We start from the raw sequence: 27,504 nt of genomic DNA on the forward strand, positions 1-27,504 counted from the left end.
GTGTGTGTTTTTTATATATAAAATCCTACAGGTGACTGTGTGTGTGTGTGTGTGTGTGTGTGTGTGTGTGTGTGTGTGTGTGTGTGTGTGTGTGTGTGCTTTCCCTCTGGAAAAAGAAAGAAGATCAGAGTGTGTAGTGATGAATAAAGCTGACACCAAGTCTAGAGGGTGTACCAGCGCCTGCCTGTGTGTGTTCATTCCATGACCTCCAGGCAGTGTGTAGGAACACAAGTTCAAAAACTATTTCCCCCTGAAGTCATGGATGTGTATTAGACATCCTCTACAAAATCAAATTTTAAAATTTGGTGTGTACTTGTCCTTTCCAGCAATTTGCTTTGAAACCCCAGTGGTTTTTATTAAAACACATTTTTGATTTTCATTTTGTTTACTGACATGTGCTAAGGTTATATTTTGGGTTGTTAATAAATAAATAAATTGAATAAGGTTTGATCTCAGATTTTGGGTGAAAACAGAGAAGCAGGATGCCAGCATAACAGTGCTCATCTGTGAATGTTTATGTAAAGAGGGGGTCGGGTGGTGGTGGTGGGTGATAAATGGCTTTTGTTCACAGTTTCACACACTGGGAGTGATTGAGTGTATGTCTGTGTTTGTGCACGCTTTTTACTTAAAGCTGTAGGTCTGTGTGTGTGTGTGTGTGTGTGTGTGTGTGTGTGTGATTGGCAGCAGTAATTGGTGTCTGGTTGGGAGAGGGAAAACAGTGAATGCATACAGTCATGGAATACTGATAGATGCTTTCTGGACTGAATATCAAAATGCACACACAAAAATATAAACACTGGACCCTTATACCAAAGAGTCAGCCAATAACATTGATGTATATATATGTTTTATGTGCTCTATATGTGCTTTTTCTTTGTTCTCCTTTCTCTGTGTTGCACGCAACATCATTAAGTGATTTTCTTTTCCTTTCTTTTTGATTCTCTAAAGTAAATGGGGGTTTGTCCGGGATATCCAAACGTGGTGGAAACGGTAAAGCTCTGGTCATTTTTAAGTCAAGCCAAGTTGAACTCCTTTTCAAAACAGTTTAACATACCTTTGTAGTTTAGATTGAACAGCGCTTGTACACACACAGGGTACACAGAGCTATATTAGAGATGCTTACCTTTCCTACTTATTACGCTTTACATCAACGTTTTAATCGATGTTAGATTTTAAAGAAGTATATTTTTACTACTTGATACTGTAATTGAGCTAAGGAAACACAAAGAAAAATTTAGGATACACAACATGCAGAACATTTAGAAACAATCCACATACAAATAAAAGCTACATTACATTGAAGTTATGTGAGGGACAGAATTACATTTCTAAATTCAGGTAGTGGAATTGCTTTGAGATGAAAATCTCAGCATTGTGCACGCTGAACATGTACAACTTTTATGTGGACCTCATGTTTAGCCTGTCTGAAAAGGGGAAAAAAAGCACAGTAGGACCATACTCATCCCTGCAAAGTCATTGTATCAAACATTTCAGAGATCATTCACACATTATCCCCTTTTTTGTTTGTTAAAGCTGATATTTTCTGAAGACTTGTCATCAGTCATCTCTCTTGCCCTCTCTCTCTCTCTTAATTGCAATGTAGTTTGGCGGCAAAGAGCATGCAACAGCCAAAGCCAATTGTTAGCTTAGCTAGGCTGCATAAAGGTTAGATACTGCATTAGCATTTAGATGAGTGAGAGACTCTGAAAAAAGAGAGCAAGGGAGGAAAGGATAGATAGTAATTATACCTCGCTCTGTGGTTCATTTAAGTGATTGGTGGAAAGTGTGTGTGTGTGTGTAGAAATATGATAATTAATTTTCACACATACCTGCTTATAATTTCTTTATGTGCTATGGAACATTGCTCACCTGTGCGCACGTGTATGTGCTTGTGTGTTTGTGAGCATCCATTTCTCTCTGTATTAATTAGTAACATCAAGTAACTCTACCATTATAAATAAAGTATTGCTGATTACAGACATTTTTTTTTTTGTGGTTGAACTATGATTATCCACATAGGAAACTATAAAAAACATATGCATCAGCATATGCACTCTCACTGCAGGCTGTGAAATTCTGCAGTTTCTTTGAATTGCAGGAGTAGCAGAGATGTGAATACAATGGCCTTCATTTACTCAGAGTGTGTAAATTGTATGCACAAGCTTTTCATGCAGAAATCTTTACTTTATCAATATTTCTGAATGTGGATTTGGTCATACTTCTTCTTCATACGCCTCTTACCATGTGCATGAACAAATTGTTATAATGGGGCTGTAAATTACTACTACTACTTTTACTATGCCTAATATCACTAGTGCTACTACTACTGGTTATTGTTTACAGTTTTCAGCCTCAGTGTCGCTTTTTGGTTTTTGACCATCGTTCTGGTGAACCATATTTTACACTTCACTTGGAGATAAACATGTTATGTAATATTGAGGAATGGGAGCATTTAGATGTATGCAAATGACAAATTACACAATATTTTTGATCCCGAATCATCCTGATTTAGTAATGTACATGTGTGCAATAGTTACAACTAAATAGTTTTGTTAATCCAGTGAAAGCTTTGAAAACATGTTGTGTTTTTTCCACAGAAAAAGAATTTTCACACACATACTAGTAAAGGAGAGCCGGTATTCTCTGGCTTTGGTGCCTTCAGTCACCAGATTCTCACACTGGTTTGGTTTAGGTGCCAAAACTACTTAGTTAGGTTTAAAAAAGGTTTGTGGTTTGTTGTGTCTCAGTGTTAACCCTGTGTAGACACTAAAGTATACTTAGATACAGACACTAATGGTGTGGCAGAAAAACAGTATTTGATACTCTGTGAATACTACCTCACTGTATCCACTTATGCCATACAGGTTGGACATTAAAAATAAAAAGAAATGGTACAACAAAAGTGTAACAAAATCTGACTATTGGAATGATTGCACAAATAGGAAACACACACACACACACACACACACACACTCAGATCCACAAATAGTTGATAATAAGGTGGTGTCAATAACACCTTGCAGCTACATAACATTTGCAATTAGGGGATTTGATGCACGTTTGTATTTGCGAGCGTGTCATTGAGAGTGCAGGTTAAAGGTTAATTCCCATTAATACAGACTGATAAACTAGACCTGACTTATTGATCGCTCTCTCTTTGCTTCTGGCTTCTACCTGTTCTGCTTCTCTCTTTCTGCATTTCTCTCAACACCTCACAATACTCCTCCTCCTTTGTATCCTTTGCATCTTCCCTTTGTAGGAAAGAAACAAAAGAGTTATTAAGAGAAAAGGAAAATGAGAACAATGAAAATTTAAAGAGAAATAGCATGGATGTAACAGACTATCGGGTGATGGAAGTAGGGCTGGGAGAAAGAGATGTTATAGGCCTGGATTTTAGATAGAGATAGGTGGCTGTCATCTCCCAGTAAGAAGGTTATTGTTTTAAGTTGACTGGATGGCTGAACATTTCTGTGTACAGCTCTCCCTTCAGTTACATAGGCTGTAAATTAAATGTGAGTGTGAATGGTTGTTTGTTTTTTATTTGTCCTTTACTAATGGACTAGTCTGGGTTGTACTCTGCCTAATGCCCTATGTTGGCCGGGACATACTCCACTCTCCCTGGAACCTGCAACCTCTTGAGGTGGATAAACAGTTAAGAAAATGAATGGATAGATTCAATGTGATTATAGTTAGTAAAAATGTATAGTGATACATTCATGTGCTTTCATGTTTTCAGCAAAAAATATTGCTGAAAACTCCCACTAGGTTTATATCTGGGACTCTCCACCATTTGACCTTAGAACTGAAGAAGCTTCTCGGATGAGAGGTGAAACGTCTTCAAGCAACTTAAAGAAGTCCAGACGCTTTTCTTTGCAAGCTCCTTTGACTACGATGACCTGGATGACTGAGAACCTTCACAGACAGCAAAAAATATTGTTTGTACATGCAGGCACTTTTTTGCATTCCTTTAGATACTTTAATGTGTATCTCTGTGTGACGGAAAGATAGATGTAATGCTGCCTACAGTATTTGCAGCTGGCAGTGTGTTGATGGATGACTGCTGTGCCCAGTTCACAGATGATAGATTTAACAGCCCTGATAGTTGAGCCCAATTATGTTGGTAGGGGGTTCTTAGGTTTGTGTGTGCCTGTGTGTGTGTTTGTCATATTGTATCAAATGAGCAAAGGTTAATGGAATGAATTATAAAAATGCGTGGTCAATTCTTTTCTGCTCTTGTTAAATACCTATTTAGTACAAGTGCATATCACAATTTGGCTGCTTAATCTTATTTATTTATGATTGTATTTTTTTCTACACTGTGTAAAATGTGACTTTTTGACATTGTGGGTTGTTTTTCTTCAAGAAGCCTGTGGTCAACGCAATGCTAGTTTACTTTAAATAAATGCGTAGTATTGTGTGTTTTAATGAAAATTAAACTAATTTGAATTTTGATATGATTTTTTTGTGACATAGAAATTTAGATACTTCTTTGATGTATTGTGGTACTATGTAATCAAGCTCTATTTCTGTCACACTCCACCTGATCTGCCAATATATTTACTGAACCCAAAAGCTAAAATAATAAACGTAGAGAATATTTGGCATTCCAGACAGAATATGTTGAGTGATTCAGTCAGCTGTGGTTTGTAAGTAGATAGTTCATTCCAAGTCACATACAGTTTTTTTTTCTCCTTGAAGGGCAAAGCAAGGTTTTTGTGAAATTTTTAATACCTAAATGTACAGTATATAGAAAAACATAAGAGCAGTTTGCTTTCCTGCCAAATACATTATAGAGGTTTATTGAATTTTTGTCGACACAACAGGGAAATGGAAGGACATAGAGAAAGATATGGAGGCAAGAAATGAGATACCTTTCTGATTTATTCCCGCATTATAGAAGCATAATTAATAGAACAGAGTAGATAATTGATGTATGAGGAACAAGATCAATTTAACAAGTTAAATATTAAAAGGATAACAAATCAACAAACCTTGGAGGCTTGGTTCAGAGATTAAAGTTTTTGTACTGCATTCTAAAATACCACTAACCTTACATGTCGTTAGAAACTTCCAAACACAAAAATAATCCATAAATTAAATAAAAGCCAAATAGACATTATGTAGTTTGTTCATTGTATTTGGATAAAGTAACACAATGAAAATGTATCTACATGTTCATGGGAAACAAAACACAAACGAGCAATTAAAAAAATCCAGGAAAATAAAAGTAATGATAAGGTGACTACTCTTCTTGCATGATTTTCTTTAAAGAAATTTATTAGGAAAACTATTTTTTGCTTAATTTTATTTTGAGTGCACAAAGATTTAACCAGTCCAATAGTAGTATAATATTACTCGTTCTAGCATAACACTAAAACAACAGTTAATAGTTAAGCTAATAAAAAAGGATGCTACTAAATCACAGCTGATAAAATTCTGAGGTTATAATAGTACACAGAGAACCACAAACCTCTTTTTAATACACTTGAATGACACAATACTGTAATAACTTTGAAATAATAAATTCATTTTGTCATTTTATAGTTAGAAACATGTTGTGTCCAAAAAAAAGATTTAAGATAAATGAGAAAAAAACACTGGAAGACACAATGCTATTCGTAACATCTTGTTAGCTTGTTAGCATGGTTGGATGCTAAACGTTAATGACTGTGAAGACATCTGCTAGAGGGAGGCCATGTTAGTCCATAGCCTTGAAAGGTGATAGTTTAATGGGGCTAAAGATCGGCTGTCAAGCACGTGCACACACACACAAACGTGCATACACATCAACACACACGTCTGTACAAATACACATGCATGCACTCGTCCCCTTTCTTATTCCAACTCAGTGACCATAAGGCTCTAAAATTGGAAGTCGAAATCTGTATGTGTCTGTTTGTTTGTGGATGTATGGTGGAAGGAGTTTGGGCTTTTTTCCCCCTAAAATCTGCATCTTGTTTTCAAAGAAGTCAAAGGTTGATTGTTCGCATTCACATAATAAATCAAAATCATATTGATTCGTTTATTGCTTGAAGGAATTACACCTTCAAATTGTATTTGCGGTTCAACTTTTTTCCACACTTGCTTTGAAAAAATGTAATGCCTGTGTTTACTTCTGGGGGTGGTTTCAGTGAGTTGAAAGCCCTGTTCTTGTCCTCCTACCCCTTTTCAAACTCAAAGGAAGGGTTACTTTGCAAAAGCTTCTCAAGGCTTTGGTGCCTTTCTATCATTGATGGATAGTGGAAAATGCTGGCTTTGATTAGCAGCCCAATCATGTTACAGCTGCCCATTTATCCCCTTTTTGATCATTTGTTCTTAATTTATGCATTTCAAGCACCTCCCTTGAGAGACAAACATAGTTTTCTTTGATAAAGAAACTGGAACTTTAAAAATCACAGACTGACACAAGGTCATTTTGTTTGCTCTCTCTTTCTTTTTTTTCCACAAGGCCTCATTTCTCATTTCTTTTTCATGTTCTTCCACTAGATTGGAAATTGTGGCACTTTTCTTTGTTCCAATATGAGCATAACCTTATCTAAATCAGTCATGTGTAGATTATTTAAAGCTTCTTTTCAAAACCCACAAAACCTGGCGAGAGAATTGAATATACCGTGACCACGTTAGGCTCTGTGATGTAAATGTTTGTGGGGTGCAATGAGGAACTGGAACAGGAGATTCTTTAGGAGAACGAATGAAAATAGGCTAGATGGAGCTATCTATAACTTGAAATTTTCAGTTATGCATCTCAAAATTTTGAGTTTATAAGATACAATTTCAAGAAAATAACATGAAATTTTGGAGTAGGCATTTTAAAATTTCAAGTTAATAATCTGAAATTTTGAGAAATTAACTAGAAAGTTCAAGTTAGTTCTGCCAGTCAGGAAGCTTTGTAAAGGTGTGTCATGTAACTGCTGAACTAACTCAAAATTTCAGATTATTAACTTGAAATTTTGACTTATTAGTTGGAAATTCTGAGTTAATGATGGCTTTCTTTTCAGTGCCAAAAGCTTCTTCCACCTCCACCTCCACCTCCTCTACTTCTTCTACCACCACCTCTTCCTCCTCCCCTGGACCCCCTTTTTTTCTTCCATATTTACTTTTTGTATATACTTAATCTACTGTACAGAAGTCTTAAGCCATCCCTCTATTCTTCATATTTTCCTTCCAAGGACTTCCCATTTTTAAAGTTTTTCTTCACACATTGGCAGCTTTGTACTGATTTTCAGTCCAACCCTTGTAGTTGACCATTTTTTTATTAAGCCACTTAACACTGACCTATTAGTCATTTAAGCACCAGGCACCTAACCTAAGGGATGGACCAGGGTTGTGTCTACACATAGCAGATAACTTTGCTCACACACAGTTTGAACAAATGACAAAGCTTCTATAGGTTACACATTGCACATCCTCCATCTGGCGTCTTATGAAGTTCAAGCTTTTTTGTTACTATAAAAATGATAATGATGAATGAATTTTACAAATATTTGGAAAGAAAAAAGAGGTTAAAGCTCGTTTTTGTGCCGTAGAATGAGCAGCAGGAGAAAAAGAGAGATACTACAGCAGGAGACAAATGAACAGAGTGTGAAGAAAGACTGAAATTATCCTCTGGCTTTTACAAGTTGAGGTGTTTCTGTAGCACGAACCATTGACCTGACCAAGAGCCAAGCTGTCCTTCAGTATGTGTGTATGTGTATGTCCACGCATAGGTAGTGAGGCAGCCAGCACTGTGACAGGGAGGAGAGTGGGAGGATGTATCTGTCAAGAGTTCAGTGTGTTGTTCTTGTGTGTTCTGCACATGTGTGTATGTGTGAATGTGTTGACCACTGTTGAAAGCTGTCAAAGGGAGACAAGTTGAGGTGAGGAGAGGTCCCTGTGGTGTTTGTGTGTGTGTATTTGTACTGAAGGGAAAGTGATTCCATGCTCATGTGCTTAGGCCTGTTATGGGTGTTTTTGTGTGTGAATGTGTGTGTGTGAGGCCATGTCTACTGGGCTGTGCTGAAGCCCTGTTCCAGCCGACCACCCTGGTCCAGACCAACTGCCAATCATCTTGCCCCCCCACCCCTGCTTAACCCTCTATCACCTTGCCACACATGCACCAACATGAAGACCCCCCCCCCCCCCCACACACACACACACGCACACACACAAAACTAAAACTAGTTGCATCTCAGTATCATCCACGCATAGGAAGGTGTATACACACACTAGGTTTTCTTAAAATGTTTGCCTATAATTTACAACATTTGTTACCAGCTAGTTTCCTATTTACAGAAGTTGCCTTTGTGACTGTATGTCTAGAAAGAAGAAAAGTGATAAGACATTTCTGAATGCTTTAACTATGACGTCAGGTCACATACAGGTCTTGTTTGGAGTGTGTAGCTGCAAGTGATTAGCATCTCTGACGGAGAGACTCATTAATCACAGTCTTCATTCTGGCCACTGGCCTGCATTTTAGATAAAGGTGCGCACACAAGCTTGTCAATATTATGGCCCCATCTTGGCTTGTATTTCTTAGACCCAACTTTATATCTACACACAGGGGCATAATGAAAGGAATGAAGGAAGAGAGCAAAACTTCTTTTCTGACAAATTCAAGCACCAGCACTCTCAAGGCAAAAACAGCAGTTGGAAGGGATTGGCTCTTTGAAAAACTCTGGGGATGAGAGTTGCCCAGCAGGAGACTGACATGCTGGTTTTGTATTCAGCCACTGCTGAAATCCACACAGCAGAAAGCCTGCGAGGACCATCCCAGTTGAGGCAGTCATTGTTATTGAAATGCATCAGTTATTTCTTCAGAAGCCAATTGACGTATGTTTACATTTAAGTCAGAAAGCCCTTGGGATAATGATTGGCAGGGTCAGAGGAAAAGCAACTACAGTACCCTCAGAGAGACAAGGTCATTTTTCAGTCTATACCTAAAACCAAGAAAGTAGTCATTCTGACCCATCTTTAAGCATTTCCCAATCCCAGGTTTTGGTATTTGTTTTTAAATCCGTGTGATGCAAGATCAAACTGCTTTGTATCACACTGATAGACTGTCATTTACATGGAGCAATGTGACATTAATATTTTGTACTCATGTAATATCTAAATCTGAATCTTAATTTTCCTGTGACAGGGAAACACATTTTCATTATTGTAGAAAAAGAGGCCCACTACATCCACATCAGTTCAATGTTAGTGCACCTGCTATGAAAAACTATTTTTGAGTGGTAGGTCCAGCTAGTTTTGTTGGACCAAGGTCATTTACAGGTTAGCTGGACTCTGATCGAGGTAAAAAAAAAAAACATCACTATGTAACATTTCAGTCTGAAATAGGCCAATGGCAGGCTCTGGGGAGAATAAACACACAGGACAGTACACACTTTTAGAGACACAGCAATGCATCCACATATAAAATCAGGACAATGATGAAAAAGCAGAGGGGAGATGTCAGAGAGTTGTGCACCTGTGCATTACTATAAATACACACACACATAACAACACACATAGGAGCCCATGGGTATGCCTGTCCTTGCTCTCTTGTTGGGGTGAAAGGCTGACCTGGTTTCAAAAACATGACCCCAGGTAGTAAAAACTCACACAAAAACAAAAACACACAGTGACATTCAGACAACGAACACTGATTTATGCAGGTGCATGACCACAAATGATGACCTCACAGGCATTTGTATTTATATGTGCTTTCATGCACAATGTAGCTTTCCCCCCCTTTTTGTTGGAATACAGATTGTCGTTTTCATTTTATTCAAATTATAGGGTCTCCCCAGAGTGTGAGGCTATAAACAGATATCAGATATATGTCCCTATAAAATGAGTAAAACAAAATGGGTGTAAGTGTGTGTTTGTGTACTTGAGAGGAGCAAACTTGGCTAATTTTTCCAATAAATCCACTAACTGTAATCAATCTTTGTCATGGAGGGAGAAGGAATACATTCTGCATATAACTGTTTCACGTTAGTCTGCAGAGAGATTGAGTAAGCAAGATAGGTACTCAATATGTGTGTGTCAATATTTTACCATGACCAGTCTTGCAGGTCAATGTGTGTGAGCATGTGTGTGTGGAGCTAATCTGCTTTTGATGAAAGAACAGGCCTCAGTTTAAACAGGTTAAACCCCAGGTTACCTGATGAAAAACTGGACAAGTGTGCGTATGTGTGTGTGTGTGTTTATCATTTCTACAATCAGTACTGCTATCACTATATTAACGGATCGATGTTTTGTAGGTTGACACAGATGAAAATAGGTGAAGATCCTGTAATCAAAGATTCATGTTCTGTATTTTTTTCTTACTTACTACAATAGTATACAGTTATGGTGAGATTTTTTTTACAAACACATCATCATACACTCAAAAGTGTGCATACAGGGTCAAAAGGGTACATACACCCCCACTAATATTTGGTAAATGTCCCTTAGCAAGTTTGACCTCGACCAGATGCTTTTAGTAGTCATCAACATGCTTCTGGCATAGTTCTGGCTGGATATTGCTCTTCTTGGCAGAATTGGTAGACTTGGCATAAACTCAGCTTTTAAGCATAGTCCACAAATTTTGAACAGGCTTGATGACAGGGCATTTGGAACTCCATTATAAAAGTTTAACAGATCATTTTTAACCAACTGCAGATTCCAGGATCATCAGTTAAAACAACTCTAAGTACAAGTTATTAAATGTGTCCCCACTTTGCCAGGGTACCAAAGAAGACCCAAACTTTCACCGTCAGATAAAATAAAATGTAGGATGTTCAGAAAAAACCCCCAAGAACCAACAAGGCTCCAGCATGCTGTGAACTGGAAACTGCTGGAATACCAGCATTACTGTCCGCAATGAAATGAGTTTTCCATCCTCATTGCCTGAGAGGATGCTGATCAAGAAAGCAGCTCCTGCTCCAAAATCAACACTTTCAAGCTCAACTGGAATTTGCAGCTGCCCACATGGATAAGCCAAATGTATTTTGGAGAAAAGTTTTATGGTCAGCCATGACAAGAACTTTTCTCCAGATATAAAAGTTCTCATCTTGTCCGGCCATAAGGCTTATCTCCAGAAGTCATTTTTAAGAGTTATTTATGATCTTTACATTTTAAGTAACTTACTACGTATGTGGCTGGTCTCTAGTCACACATAAAATGCAATTAGGTGGAACGGCATAGTCAATCTCGGCCAGTGTATTCAGGATGGTGTGATGACTTTCACAAACCGGCGCCCACTCCAATTTCTTTTAATGGATTCATTCTGAATTTGAAATGCATTAATTTGTTGGAAGACACTAATCAATATATGTTTATGATTCTATCGTTTCTTTTCTGTTAAATTACCTCAAAAATGACTTAGTGTAACTTTAAAATGAATTCTGGATTTAATAGTGTGCCACTGAAGAGAAGCTAATATGAAATAAAGTGTCTGATTTTCCCCAACACTTTTCAAACTTAACTGTCCTGTTTTGCATAAAACAGATCTGTGGACATGCTTCATGGAAATCAGAAGGGGTCAGTGGGCACCAAAAACAAATGTATGCAGAATTTAATAGAAAGAAAAAATTGGGAAGCGTAGGTAACGTTGTTGTGGAAATTGGTCTGAATCTACCATCAGTTACTCTAGATTTTGTCCAAGACAGGACAAAAGCTACTGACTGAGATAAAGAGGACCTACACAGCCTCTATCTGCCATTATGTGAGTTTCACAATTTGAAGTGGACTAAATGCTCAGTGATGGCTTAAAGCATTGCTAAGAGGAGCTTTCAGCATTCCAGCTAATTTAAATTAAGTATTAAGCCTGCCAGAGGTGTGAGTGAAGGGCCACTTCAACCTACACATTCCCCGTTATGAATATTTACAGGGATTAAACTGGCTTTTGCTCAAGGGTAAATCATGTGGAGTAGATGTGCTTTGTATTTGCCAGCCATGTGGTGTGTGTGTGTGGTGAGTGTTACTGTGAAGTGAAAACCTCGAACTCACGAGACATTAAAATTGTATCTTTTGTGTCTATGTGTAAGCATTAGAGCAGTTATTTTAATAATAAGTACAGGGCAGTTGCGTTAATGGAAACCTTTAATACTTTTTCAAAGGGATGCGTTTGAGTTGGCATTGACATTCATGTAATTTTAACTATAGGCTCATAACAATTAAAATACAGTGGATATTTGTACCATACTGTTCTGTCTTCTGTTAAATTTCACCAACTGGCAGCGATGCATCAAAGGTCAAGCACAAAAGTGTTAACTAGAATGTATTTTTGTGTATACTAATCTTAATGGTGATCAGACATCCTTTGCCGAGCTCCAGTGTCTGCAAGCAGTTAAAACAACTGGCTTAAAAATAGATATGATCATGAATCACAAACTTAATTTTAGTTTGAAATGTCAAGGTCAGTCACACTATATATTTTTAATCATGCATAAGCAATATTTCCATAATAAATGTAGTTCTTAAATTATTGTGAATCTTAAGACCTGAGGGTCACGTGCTTTCTTTGAAAACCCTGAAATGGGTTTAGCAGTATTCACAATTTCCAGTTTGAACATAGAGTCATACACAGTAAGATGAATCTGACTGACTCAGTGTTATACGACTGGAAGTTGGAGGGATTATGTGCCAGGTGCTAGAAAGCAAGCTCATCGTGAGTAGTGGGCCAGAGAGGAATGGCAGGGTCTAAAAAAGACTGAAATCATTTGGTAAACACATCAAGAAATTGGAGGGAGACCACGACGGAGCAGATGTCCTTGTCTCAGTGATAATATGAATGTTGACGTTATTTTCAAATTCTCGGATGAGATGTTGAGAAACTGACTGATTAGCTCAGCTCTTTCGTCTCCACCTTTCCTTCTGTCACAGCTTTTCTGCCTTATATGTTCGATAAATAATTACCACTTTGATGTTGTGGATTTTCTACTCTACAATATGAAGCGCCTTAAGGTTATTGTTATTGTTAATTGGTGCCAGTTAAAAAAAATGAATTGAACTGAATTCAAAATAAAAAGAGATCCTTCAAAATAAAATGAAAAAAAAAAGGCAGAAACGTAACACACAGCAACAATAAGAAAGTTCTGTTTACAGTTTAAAGTCAAAGGAGCTTGCAAAGAAAAGCGTCTGGACTTCTTTAAGTTGCTTGAAGACGTTTCACCTCTCATCCGAGAAGCTTCTTCCTTTGACTACAATGACCTGGATGACTGAGAACCTTCACAGATATTTTACAGTTTAAAGCATCGAACCAAAGCTTGTTTTCAGACAGTCAAAATCTATATTTCAAAAAAGAAAGAAAAGCTGGAAAAACAATGTCACCATCACTTCCCCTTTCTACTGTTTGATTTGACAAACAACAAAATGTTCTAATCATTTGCTAAGAAGTGGTGCAGACTCATCCTCTATGGCTCTTTACAATGTGTTTCTGAATACTGTAATTGCACCCACAATTTAGTTGTCATCAAGACATTTTTCCGTTTCTGTATTGGCGACTCTACATTAGATATTCTGAAAAAGTGACTTGATTGTGGCTCATAAATGTTACATGTTTCCCAAAGAAAATTGTAGCTGACAAACTTCAATGAGAATATGCTTGCAGTTAAACTCGTTCTTCGGCACAAACACAAGTTCAAATATGTGGCAGCATGAGCACCGTGTGACTGGCTGCATTTGCATTGAAAATGAGTGATCAGAGCAAGTTAGTTATACAAGTATTGCTTTTTTCATATTTATTTTGTTTACATGTCTTTCACTGTGTCAGAGACATGTGTCACAGTTTGTCAGATCCTTTCATGTTGGGTATAAAATGTCTGCTTCCTGTTTAGGAAGACATATATTTCCAAATCTCAGTCTGCTAATATTACTTGAACTGACACATTCATAGCTTTGTTGTCCAACATCAACAAAAGTTCATAGCAAAATATGGCAAGTCTCCCTCTAACGCTTTACTGATATAAGCAGGAAATCCACTGAATTATGAATATTTACGGACTGCTTAGGCTCACAGTTCACTAATTAATCAAGATGTAACAAAACACATTGAGAAGTGTCAAAAATATTGAATGAACATAGTAAGACATTGCTTTGGTGAGATCTAAATTTCCAGAAACATATATGCAGGTGATCACCTGTCAACTAGTGGTCGCTAGAGAAAAATGTCTATTTCTCAACCAGTTAGTAAGTGGTTGTGAGGTAACCAGGAGCCGCTGTGAAATTGACTGCTAAACTAAAGTTTATTAATAGCACCTTTCAAACACTATAGTCATTGTAAATGCTTTAAAGATAAAATTAAAACCAAAAATAAAAGAGTAAACACGGAAAAAAAGACAGAAATAGTATTAATAACAGTAACAACAACAATAAAAAAATGAAAACAACAGTAATAAAAATGATTGTACAGCTACTCCGTTAAATGAGCTTTTTTAAAAACAGCTAAGGTTGGAGACGATCTGTCCTCAATGGTTAGTTAGCGGTTAGTCCAACGATTGTCAGCATAGCAGCTAAATGCCTTTTACTCTTTTTAGATTCACATTTCTCTACTACAGTACTAACTGATCAGCTGATAGGCTTTGTCTTCCTGGATTTTGTTAAAATTCTTGCAGCATCAAGATCTTTTTATGGAAGCAAATAAAAAGAGCATTGCAGTAGTCAACTCGAGAAATACAGCATGAATGAGCTTCTGTAGATTTTGCTGGGGCATGTATTCTCTCAGTTAAACTATATTTATGAGATGCCAAAAAAGCTGATTTAGTGATAGGCCTAATGTTGGCAGTGAAACTAAGGTCCAGGATAAAAGAATAATAAGACTATGAGATAAGAGAAACAACTTGCTCGAGGGAAGAAAGGAATGAGGTGAGTTGGCATTAAAAAAAGAGAGGTGTAGGACAGGGGTAAGTGGGGCAGTCGAGAAACCACGAGAATGATGAAACAGTAAGCGAGTGTAGTAGTAAGAAGAAAAATCAAAGAAAATGTGGGCAAAATATAATATAAAAGTAAAAAAAATGACAGGAGAGTAAAAAGAAGAGTAAAAAAAATACATGCAGAGAGAGAAAAGGAAAGTGACAGAGTAGTGAAAGAGTAGCAGAGGAACGCTGAAGTTGACAGGAGAAGAGGAGAGGAAGAAGAGAGGAGGACAGGGAGGGAGTTGGTCCACCCTGTAGTTTTGCCAGGAGGAGGGCTGGACCTGCTACCTCTCCTAATGAGCACCACAGAGAGTGTGTGAGAGAGTCTCCAGAGCTGGATTCAGGAGTGTGTGTTTGTGTGTGCACAGATATCAGTCTTTCTGTTGGCCTGCTTCTTTCTCTGTATGTGTTAGAGATGAGTGTGTGTGTATGAGGGCTTATCCTCATGGCCCTGTGTTTGTGTGTGCCCTTGAAAGGGCCAGTTGGAGCCGTACAGTCTCGTTAACTTTAAAGTTTGGGTAAAGGCAAGTGCAGACTTTTAAATGATCAAAACTGCATTAGTACCCATTCTGCATGACAGATTTTGCCCCCACGCTGTTGAACTATTGACATTACTAAAGGCACACAACTAATCGCAGATGGAGGTGCACTGATGACAAGCAGTATGACCGCTGACCCTTGGTCAAATGACTTGTGAACCTCACTCTGAAACCTTGTTATTTAATAAAAAGAAACATCTGAAAGTTACTACTCTGATGCCCCATAAGGATTTCAGGGTATTCACAAACTGCCTACAGCACTCTCATATCTCCTGTCAAAGTGCTGCTTATTGTGATGACTCAGAATCTCTTCCTCTCTGTGGCACTAAATTCCTCCAAAAACATGACAGAGTGTAAATGAGAGTATTAGGATTAAAATTCCTCTGTGCTGCGAGTGCATGTTTGCGACAAAGACATCGTGCACATGTGTGCACTTTTTTGCTTACAGTGAGTGTCAAAAAGCAGAGGAATACGCGTTTGTGCCTGTGCAACCATGAAAGTGAGTTTAAGAGTGAACAGGGTGGAGGTGGAAGTGGTTTATTAATGCAGCGCTCTGACAGCACTGTAATCCAGAGCAGGATTAGCATGCTAATAGCAACAGGACCACATCAGGAATTTCACAAACTCTACAGTACCCCTGTGGAGGTGTGTGTGACAGAGAGAGAGGATAGAGGGGTTTTGAGAGGCTTTGGGTTCCACTGAGAGTGAGTGTGACTATCACTGGGTACCATTGTCTCCTGTATGTGTGTCTTTTCTCCAAATGACTCAACTGTGACTCAGATTGTCTAACAATTTTAAAAGTTTAGAAATTTCTGACAATCTGTTATGTCAATGTCACATGCATGACATAAGTGGCTGAGTAACCCACATATGTCTGCTGACACAAAACCAACTGGATGTTTAACAATAATGATGCACTGCTTTGGTTATGGTGATTCAACCAATTGGAAAGCGGTGGAAAGCTCATCATTACATTTATGACTGTGACTCACAAGGTTGCTAATATCTGGCACAGTCAGATCCTCTTTACACCAAGGTTACTGAGAGGGTTATGAGTCAAGATCAGGTATGTTTCTCATTTATATGGATAAACATTGCTTTTTTTAAGCTCTTTTCTTTGATCTAAAAATACTGTAGGTATTACAGTACTTTATGTAATTCCACACAATTTTGTATCCTAGCAGCAACAAATACATTAAAGTCCCACTGAAGTCCTTTTCAAATCAGTAGTCTGAAGAGAACATTAGACCTGTCACTCCCTGACTAATACCAGATATCCAACTTGTTCTAGGCATGTACCAAAAGCGTTTCTTCCTGTCCCTTCCTTTCACAGTAAAAGTCCCTGACATAGACTGGGACTGCTGTAACATAAAATGCTTTACAAAAGCAATTCACACATATATATGTAAATTCTAGGATTAAAATACAATTTAAGGGGAACCAGCGTTTCCCTTCAGAATAAATGTTGGTCAGATGTCAGAGGTGTGTTGAGGTTTGTGGTTGGTACTACTGCCCAGAATCCCTGTATCTGACAACATTCATGTAAGAAAGTGGATGCAGAGAGAGCTTTGGGTGAGTGTCCTGTACTTGGTTACCTTTAGAAAAAAGGGGTTAAAATAGGTTCTTTCATAATACTAACCCTGCATATTAAAAAAAAAAATCATGCTTATGCTAGTACTAGAGCTGGGCGATAGAACGATAACGATATGTATCGCGATATAACTTTTACTCGATAGAGAAATTAAGCTATCGCGATAGACCTCGCCGCTCTTGTCCTCTTAAAAAATAAAAAATAAAATAAAAAATAAAGGTCAGCCAATCCAAATTAAGTAGCGCAGAGCCGAACCAATCACAGCCGAAGCGTCACGTCGCGTGACTTGTTACATACAGCACAAGTGCCAAGCCGCACGTGTGTTTGTTTGGGAAGCAGCCAGCGGGTAATGGAGGAAATGAGTGTGCCGACTAGAAAAATCAACCGAGCGTGACCGAAGAGAAAACAGACGATAGTTCCAATGCCGGAGAGATTGTCGAACGGAAGAGCCAAAGAAGTTCCGTAGTGTGAAGGTATTTCGGCTATTTCAAGTCTGACAAAAAACAGAGTAGCGTTCACTGTAAATTGTGCCGAAAGCAAGTCTGGAAATACAATAAACTGGTGCATGCGTCACACTGTGCGCCACGTTATTGTTTCAGTGAAATGAATTTCTACAATACTGTTACTGTTAATTCTACTCTCTGCAGTGTTTAAATGCTTACATATACACACAGTTACTGTCCCTCCACACATACGACTCGGTTCTGCTTCTATGCCCCAGCTTTGTTTACTTTTTCCCACCGAGGCTTCTAGACTTCTGATTGGCCAACATTTCTGCACGGTTAGGAATCTAGCGCCACCTGCTGCTTTGGCATGTTCATAGCAGCGTTTTCCTTCATTTCTCCCTTTATGTGTGGACGGGATTGTTTTTTAAAACGAAAACGGAAAATCTCCGTTTTCAAAAATACCCGTGTACGTGTGGACGTAGCCTCAGTCTCTGACTGGAAGCGCTAATTCGTCATTCGGCTTTTGTCAGACTAAAGTAACTGTTAAAACTGTTTGAAAAGCTAAGCTATACAACAAGGAGAGATTGAGAATTTCCTTTTAGTTCTCAGTTTATTTGATATTGACAAAAGTCAGTTTTGTCTGTTCTTCTGTAAAACAAACTAAGATTTATTTTTAGAATTAATATTTTGTTTCTAAGTGGAATTGACAATTTAGTATGTTTTGTTTGTTCTATTTTGAAACTTAAATGCTTTAGCGGCTGCCTTTTGTGTAGTTTGCAATATTTGCCTTTATTTATCTGAAAAAGTCTCATGTTCCTTAAGTACATCTACCCTGTTGAACTTATTATGGGAAATAAATATTTAAATAAAAACAAGCTGCTGATTATTTCACATTTTACTTGTGAGCAACGGCACATTTAAATCTTACAAATAGTTATTTGTCTTATATCGTGATAGATATCGTTATCGCCTGAAATGAAAAAAACATATCGTGATGGAAAAATCTCATATCGCCCAGCTCTAGCTAGTACTTTTAAATTTGATGGCTAGGAGTCCTTTAAAAGTATCAATACATAACTGATTATTGCATCAAGCGGGTGCATCAAAAGAACCATTGAGCATGTCTGTGAAATCGCAGAGGCTTTGACAAAAATAGTCAAACCCTATTCCACACATTTGAGTATTCACAGCACCTATTTTAGCTTGATCTTAAATAGCCTAGACCATTTTTAAACCCAAAACAGAGATACCTTGGTTTTCATTCCATGCCAAAATAAGGTTACCTAGTTTCTACAAACCACCATGGCTCTGTCTCAAATGGGATTAAGAGAATTCAGCTCCTGGGTGACTCAGATGGCCTCCTTTCTAATAAACAGGCCTTGTTAATCTGTTTGGTCAAACCATGTTAAACTGAGAACAGACCTGGCTACTTTGGTTGCCAGTCAAGGGCCAAACAGGGTTAACTCAATTTCCAAGTGTGTATATCCATTTTGTTTGTGCTGTAAACATGTCTCTGTGTGTGTTGTGTTTACTTGACTTGGGTGAGGTTAAAGTGTGTTTTGGGAAGTGGAAGAAAATTACTGCAGCTTCATAAAGAACATAAATCAGACAATTTATGTCTATGTGTGAGACAAAGAACTACTTATTTTGGTAACTTCTTGTTATCAGATTTAGATTGCTTGTTTCAAACTGTCGTGAAGTGAATGGGTATGGGTGGACAATGCGGATATGGTTGTGGGTATATGAATGTAGTAAATAAAATCTCCTATATACTCTGATGCTTCCACTTTGACTTTGGAGTTTCCCTTCTGTCCAGTCAAATTCAATACTGACACACAGTACATGCAGACGCTGGCTTTTATGTGAGGGCCTTTTTTCATGTGTCGTGTGTGGTCATAAAGCTTGAAGTGTGTGTCTGTGGTTGTGTGTGATAGCCAGTGAAACAGATTGGTGGCGATGTTGCTTTCTGTGTTCTTTCATGCAGAACTTAAGGTTATGAGGCAGGTCACTTATTGATTCATGTTGCAGACAATTAAAGTCACTATAGGCCCATCAGGAAAACACTTCCTTTCTCTTAAGACTTTAACACACACGCACACACATGCACATACACACTGAAAAGAAAAGTATGATTGAAAGCAACAACGTTGATCATCCTCTAACTTATCTGCTTTTCACTAGTTTGCTAAGTCATCTACTCGTTAACTTCTCTCAGTTACTAAATTTATCATTCATCCCTCGTTGCCTACTTCATCATTCACCATTGTTTTACTCACTCAAACATTTGCTTCCTCACTCATGTCCTCACCCTTTCACCAATTCAGTCCCTCCCTCTCACATTTGTGTAATATGATACTTAGTTACTCTGTTGCCTGCTTGCTCATTGGCTCACTTGCCCAGCAGCCATTATGCAACTGATGTGCATGTGAGAACGCAAATGTCTGAAAAGTTTGATTGGACAGTTAGCGGTGCTTAGTGTGATGTTTGATTGTCTCAGACTGATTCTCCCAATATCATCCAGAATTAATTTGTGAAAACAGCTTCACACACTCATATGTTTACTCCCTCATTTAATTATTTATGGTTACTCAGTTAACATGCTCATACACGTATTTACTTTCCCCTCAATTATTAACTTGCCTGTTTGTAAGTACCTCATTCATTTCCTGACTCTTTTATGCGTTGCTCATGATCTCGATCATTTGCTGTCATTCACTGAGTCTCCTGCTCCCTCAGAGTGGTTTGAGTATTCAATAATTGGCTTAAGCACCTGGCAAGGTACTGCATCTGTGCTATGCAGAGGTTTCCAGATCCATGTTTAAATGCTATTATTATCTGGCGCCAGTGTCAGGAATATGTAGAACAACCAGTCTGTTGGTTACGCTTGTTTGTATTTCTGTTGTTGTCAGTCCTTCAGCTTAGCCGCTGCTCCAGAGGAGACAGAAGGTGGAAAATTCACCACAGCACTGCTTGTGCTCATGTTGTTAGCTCAGCTGTCTGTCTCTTTCCAGTTTAAGCCAATTTCCAACCAGTCAGTATTGTAGCTACAGACACTGACATTGCAGGTTACACGCTGTCGACTTTTTGGAGGACTGCATCCAAGCGCATCTCCGTAGCTCCTATGTTGGCATTAGTTCTACGTAATGCAGACACTAACAAAAATTTCACTGTTTACCTCTTTTTTTTTTGGTCTTTCACTGAACTCAAGAATGCAAAACATGAAAATACCAAAACAATTACATGAAATTCTTTGCATAAACCAGTACCTGTTATCATTTGCATGTTACCAGATCATATCTTTAACACCTGCACTCCATCTGTTTTAGGGCTCTATGCTCGTTTCCTTTTCACTTACATTCTGCTCTCATACAAACACTGGAGATCCCTCCTAAAGACCTTTCAGAATCAACTACAACTTGTGACCTTTGGTCTACCAGTATTTTGGTACAAGTTTCAATTTTTTTCTTCTTTGCAAATAAATTGGATTTAGCATAGGTTCACTAGGTTCACTGCTTCTTTCACTGGGCTGACTTTCGAACTCCAAGCTTTTCAATTCACAGAGCTACTGTATATAAACATACCAGTATCCTCCGTGTTTTAAATTACTTGACCCCTTTTTAATAAAGTACTTGTAAAAGTAGCACCCGTGTTTATAGTAAACATCCTTTCTCCCTTACCATTCCCTCGTGTCTCCAGACAAAACCGCTGATGTGACTCGGGCAAAATCCCAAAACGTTTCACTTTGCAACTTTGGCTTTTTTCTTCAAATCAAGTTTTGGTTGCATGAACAGAATTATTTCACCTCTGCCACCACCAAACACTTTGTCTAGTACTCACACTTATAAATTGGAACACACACAGACTTCATATCCATCTGTTCCAGTTGTGTGTTACTCTAACAAATCTCTGCCTCCTTTCTCTTATTATCCAAACGTATTCGGGTGGTAGTAATGGCATTTAGATAGCCAGTGAGTTTGTTTGCCTTGGGGTGTGTGTGTGTCTTTGTGTGTGTGTGAAAGGAGACCATGGGAGCAAATAGCATATAATAGCATATGTTTTAAATGACTTAATGGGAATATTTAAAGCTCCTGGCATGTTAGCTGACAGTGGATTTAATTCAAGCTAACTAAGAGATGGGCGTGCGTGAGTAAAGTACACTCACTTTTATTCAGTGAAAGCCTACACATGCAGAGGCATACACACTCATATATTAAGCCATACCTGTGTTTTTCAGACTTTCCTGTTGGATACTTGTATGCCTGGAAACGTGAACTGAGCTCTAAACACACAAAGTACACCAAACTGGAAATAGAAAGGAAAAATAAAAACCATATTAAATATATGTGTGTGCAGTTTATACAGTACGTCCTTTGATTTTTTGTTCCTCGGTTATGTTTATGATTCATTTACAGTTTTTAGCTAGATCAAAACTACATTCAGTTTCTGTAGCCACCTCAGGTTACTGTTGAGATTTTAATTTGCATACAACATCTCCCAGTGATATGGTGTAGAAGTACTGAGAAATGGAAATAATCAAGTTCAGCTTCACATAGTAGTTCATTACTATCCACTTTTGGTTTACTAAGTGTTTTGCTCAGCACACAACAACTCACATATGAATACAGAGTAACATGACCTGGGTTTGCTCCAGCACACATACTTGAACATACAGTGATGCTCAGGATCAGTTGATGTTATCTAAGTGAGCAGTAAACAGACTCTTTAGAGTCTGACGCCTCTGGGTGCCCTCCTTTGGTTTGTGGCTTCATGGGTCCTGTCCAACTGCGTTAGCTTTTGCTGACATGAAAGGCTTTAATGGCTGCTATTGGTGCCTCTGGGGAATGAAAATTTCAACATAAGAAAGACAGGGAATTCTGTCTAAATAAGTGTTATCATTAGAAGATATGTTCCTGTGTCCGTAAGTGGATATTTTCAGGGCACCAACTTGCTCTTATGGGGATTTGCTTTGCTATATCCTCATGTTTACGACCGTTTGTGGATGAAAGCTAGGTTGCTTGCGTAATGACTGTGTGTGTTTGTGTGTGTGTGCGTGTGCATCTATTATGTTGATATAGAGTTGATTTGATCTATGTAATCTAACCAAAAGGCTAAATGAGCTCAAGCAGAGAAATCACTTCTGCATGCATGTTTCCTCAATAACCTACTTCCTTATAAAACATAAATATTCATTAATATTGTTAAGTGACATTGTATCATTTTACAGCATACTTAGACGGCACATATTACATTTGGGTAATTACATGCTATCGTGCACTTGTGTTGATAATACATTTTAAATGAATCAGGCCATATTCACTCTTTGATAAATTGTGGCCTAAAAATACAATCCCATTAGAAATAGACTGAAACCTTTGGGGAGGAAGTAATGCTGTAGTTCTGTTACCTGGATTCCATCTCTCAATAGGTTCTAAATTTATGAGTTTCCACAATTTGCTTTTACCTTTTGAAATTACCTTTAGCACTGTAATAAAGTAATTATCATTTTGATTATTAAGCTTTGGTGAGACTGTTTTGTTGACAGCCAAACAAATTACATCTCAACTGCAGTGACAACAATAAGTCCTTGTAATTTCTCTGTTGCCTATTAATTTGTTGACAATAACTGCCGCTGATGAGTTGTAAAAAAAAAATTAAAGCTTTCATTGGGATATTGGAGTTGTTAAATGCAAAACTGGAATTACTCAACTGAAAAACAAGTTTGCAAAACAGTTTCCAAATTCTGTTGCCAGAAAATCATAGGTTTTACTGCAAGGAGCTGGAGTTAATCTTTTTTTTTTAAATCTTGGTTAAATATTTTTCGCTGGCTGCCAGCAAGGTATAGCATGCAAATAAATGTGACACCATCCAAAAATGAGAGAACACTTAGAAGGGAGGAATTAAGTGGCTAAAGTAAGACTGAGATCATTCTTTGTGGTTAAACCACAGCAGACTGAAAGACAAATGATGCTCTGGCACCAAACCATCTGCTTAAAGACCAATCAGTCACATCAGCATTTAAAATCAGAAAACTTTGCAATAAAATAGTTTTCTCAGAGTCATTGGCATCGGTAAATTCTGTCACAGGAGGTAGCGATATGCAAAGTTGCAGTTATGAACTTTACGTTACAGTGCTCACCTTTGAGGGACGGTAGACAACACTTTTAAAAGTTGTAATGTTTGCTGGTTCTTTGTTTAGTTATTGTCCAGTTTGTTTGTCTTTATCTGTGCAAAATTTTTCACATCACTCTCCTCGCTGTTTACATTCTGTTCTTACACAAAGCTGAACTTTTTCTGCAAATTTACTGTCACATTGTGCTCTAGCTTAAAACATCCATCCAGCAGTTAGGAACAATCTCCGGTTTTCTCAGATTTGATGATGATGGGTCACTGTAACTGCTCCGTACACAGCCATTGCATGCCCATTTCATAATAATGACATTAATTTAATCTATCAATGGGAAAATTACATTAAAAGTTGGCTATCGTCAGTCCCTGACATCATCATCCATCGGCACAACCCTAGCTACCTGGAAGACTTCGTTGTTTTTCCAAATGCATTTTTTAATTTTTAAGTTTTATTTTTAGGAACAAAATGTCAGTGAAGTAAACAGCACAGCACAGAGAAAGGGAACTATCATGACTCACTAACAAAAATGCATGAGATAAGATATTGAGTAGAGTCTGGGTACAATAAATGATACTGTAATAGCGCTATAATACTGAAAAACCTCTTTGATAGAACAATGACTTTATATCAGGCGCTTTTAAAAGCAGCGTGCATCAATACACCAGCGTTTACTGGAAACCCACAGGAGGAGTCTTGTGCTTTTACAGATACATTTAGAGAGCTGCAGATTGTTGGGTACATGTAGCTCAGTTTTCAATATGAGCCACCTTTCATGTATAGGCTACACTATTCATGAGAGTGTAAGTGAAACATGAATGCTTTTCCTGTTTCCTGCATTTTATTGTAATTCAGAAAAGTGGTTTATTTAATCGAGATGATGGAAACTAAGTTGTTTTCCATTATGCTATGACATAGAAGTTGACAATTTTAGGGAAACACGTTTGCTGACTAACAGAAAACTACAGAGTGCCAAAGAGCAGAGCAAACCAGTGCTGCCAAATTTAAACAATAAGGGAATCACAAACCCATTTTAAGGGAATTTTGATTAATAATCATATAACAGGCATCACATGGGGTGATTGTTCTCTGTGCATGTGTATCTTTATCTGTGCATGTATGCATAGGCTGCAGTATTATTAATTGATTATATATCCTTATATATCCTATACATTAATGCTAAACTTCATACACAAACAGATTATGCTTGTTTTGGTGTCACACTAATTCACACGTTACCATATGCACAGACCCAACAATAATGGCTGATGCATAAAAGCAATGACACATACATGAGCCCATACACGTACCATCCCGCCGCAACACATTCTCACCATCGCATCCACTTTCACACAAGAACACACACACGCCTATGCTTCAGATCACACTCGAGTAGCAGTGTTATGTTTTCATTATGGAAATGCATTTTATGACTGAGAACATGTGATTATGTTTGCGTGCAGAGAGGGGAGGAGTCGTGCTGAATTTCAAAACTAGATCAGGGGCATTGACACACACATACTGAATGTTTGGCTACTGCTGTGAGCCAATTCTCTCTCTCTCTCTCGTGCCCTGATTGTGGTCCTTAAAATTGCAGTTCTGATATTGAATATTGATAGATACCCCACAGCCCCCCTTTGCCTGTTTATCCCTCTGTTCTAATGAGTTCACTTTGATTTCTTTTCATTTCTAATGAGATCACTGAACAACGAGGGGGCGATAAAGGCTAATTATCTCTGTATTGATTAATTTATAACAGTTATTTTCATATCTGTGAGAAAAATAGTGTTTTCCTAGTTTTCACCCTTTGCTGGAGGTTATTTTTTTCAAACGGAATGCAGATGGATGAATTTTTCCCCCATGTTTTTCAAATTCATTTCCCAGTTGATGTAAGGCTTGCTTGAAGAAGCATAATCAAAACCATATCATATATTTTAGACCCTATTCAGAGGGTGTGTATTAAAGATATCAATATATGGATATATGGATATGCAATCTGCTGTGCATTTTAAACCTGTGCATGTTTTATGAGTAAACAATGCTCCAGCTCTCTGTATCCTATATCCTCAATAATAGGATTTTGGAAGTCTCACCTGCCTCATAGCTTGGAACTAGCCTTAATTCTCAACACCAAGTCTGTAGTGACGAGAAAAGGCAGAGCCACAGTCACAAGGTGTGACTCAGCCATTGTTTCTTAGTCTTTTTAAGAAAATGGGCACTTGCTTGACACGTCAGCATTATCCACCAACTGTATGTAAAAGATGGATGTAAGATAAGATAAGATAAAACTTTATTAATCCCTCGGGTGGGTTCCTCTGGGAAATTCGGTTATGTAGCATCCAGGTCTGAAAAATGAAGCCAATGCAAAGCCCTTTAAACCTGAATTATTTGCAATTTATAACAGGTGATGATTTGCGGCAATTCCGTGATGATTTGTAACCAAATCATTAGGTTACAATAAAAAGGTAAGAATGCATAGACATCTAAAGGAGAACAGCCTAGCTCACTTGATCTGTAGCCTCAGTAAACACTGTGCAGATGAGTTTATGTTGTAGTTTAAGGTCATTTTTTTTATTTAAAACAGTGCAAGCTTTAGGCCAGGTCTACCTACAACATAAACATGCAGTTTCCTAGTCAGATGTCCCCTTATTTGTCATGTCTGGACCAAAATGCTCACTTCAAAGCTAGCTTCAAGATAAGACTTCACAAGCCAGTGGGCGATGTACAGTTTAAGCTCTCATCACAACAGCTATGCTACAACACTACAGAAGGATTTTGCAGTTAAATGCTGCCAATATTCTACAAAGCATCATAAGCCATCTTGATTTGGCCTTGTTGGAATCTAAAAACATGTTTGATGAAGTTTAAACTGGCATTTATTTCCTCGGTGGATGACTGGGACAAAGAGGCAGACAAAAAAAGTAAGCATTAAATGATTTCGTGAATAAAGCAATGACGTTCTCCAATTTCAAATACTTCAAAACAAATTAAAACGGTTGTGTGTCAAAGCATATGTCTAATTAAGGGACTCTGTTGCAGATGTGTGTGTATGCAGTGCTTGAGGCTAAAAGAGAAGGCTAATGCAGTGGAAAATGTGTCTTAGCTGGGCCATGAAATAATGATGAGACACTGTGACTTAATCATGTTGACACACAGAGCTTTCTCTTCATGTGCCCCTCACTCACTCTCTCACTCTCTCTTGCAAAGGCATCCTCTCTCATAAAGTCTGTTTTCTTTCTTTCTCACTCCCCCTGTTCTCTTCACTTCCCTGATAAACTGTGACAGTGTCTGTCTGCACTGGCACTTTCAATTCACGCTGTTAACTTAATTGGTATTATATTGTTAACAGTACCAAGGGAGCTTATAAAGACCGTATTTGTCGTCACATAAATAGGGAGAAGTTTCAATTATTAAGAATTTCATTAGATCAGACCCTACTGTTAATTCTGTTTATGGTCACCATTAGCTATTACATGATTGTTTTATAACCTCTTTCTACTCTTCAACTATCTCAGTACGAGTTCCCACAATATGGGATTCAAATTGCATTCATTTTAAAGCCTTCTTTGTTAAAGTAATGCAAAAATAATGATTCATCTCATGCCTTTTTTAGTAAACGGATGCAGTGCTGGATCTTACTTTTTTGCATTTATGACAGTAATTGCTTAAGGCTTGCTGCTTCCTACAGTTGAAAGACTTTTAATTTTGGGCAAATTGACTTGCTACAACTATCAGCTGTTACCAACTCAAGGCTAAAACTGTAACAATTATAACAATTAAAGTTTTTTTTGTTTAATTTTGGTCATTTTTTTTCTTAAACATTACATTTCCATCTTTGACTATCATTTGCAATTCTGAGGTTCAACCACTGCTTCAGTGAATTGGTTTGTAAAATACAGTATAAATTCCCAATTCCAATATTAACGTCATGTATAAATGCATG

At 37.8% G+C, this 27,504-nt stretch overlaps 1 protein-coding gene across 1 annotated transcript in view; it reads left to right on the forward strand.

Moving 5' to 3' along the window:
• ptprt (protein tyrosine phosphatase receptor type T) overlaps positions 1-27,504 on the forward strand; it is a 308,462-nt gene that overhangs the window by 20,872 nt on the left and 260,086 nt on the right. The gene's annotated exons all lie outside the window — the stretch shown is intronic.

This window comes from Pundamilia nyererei, unplaced genomic scaffold (genome assembly GCF_000239375.1).
Source record: "Pundamilia nyererei isolate P.nyererei 1_Seehausen unplaced genomic scaffold, PunNye1.0 scaffold00012, whole genome shotgun sequence".
NCBI lineage: Eukaryota > Metazoa > Chordata > Actinopteri > Cichliformes > Cichlidae > Pundamilia > Pundamilia nyererei.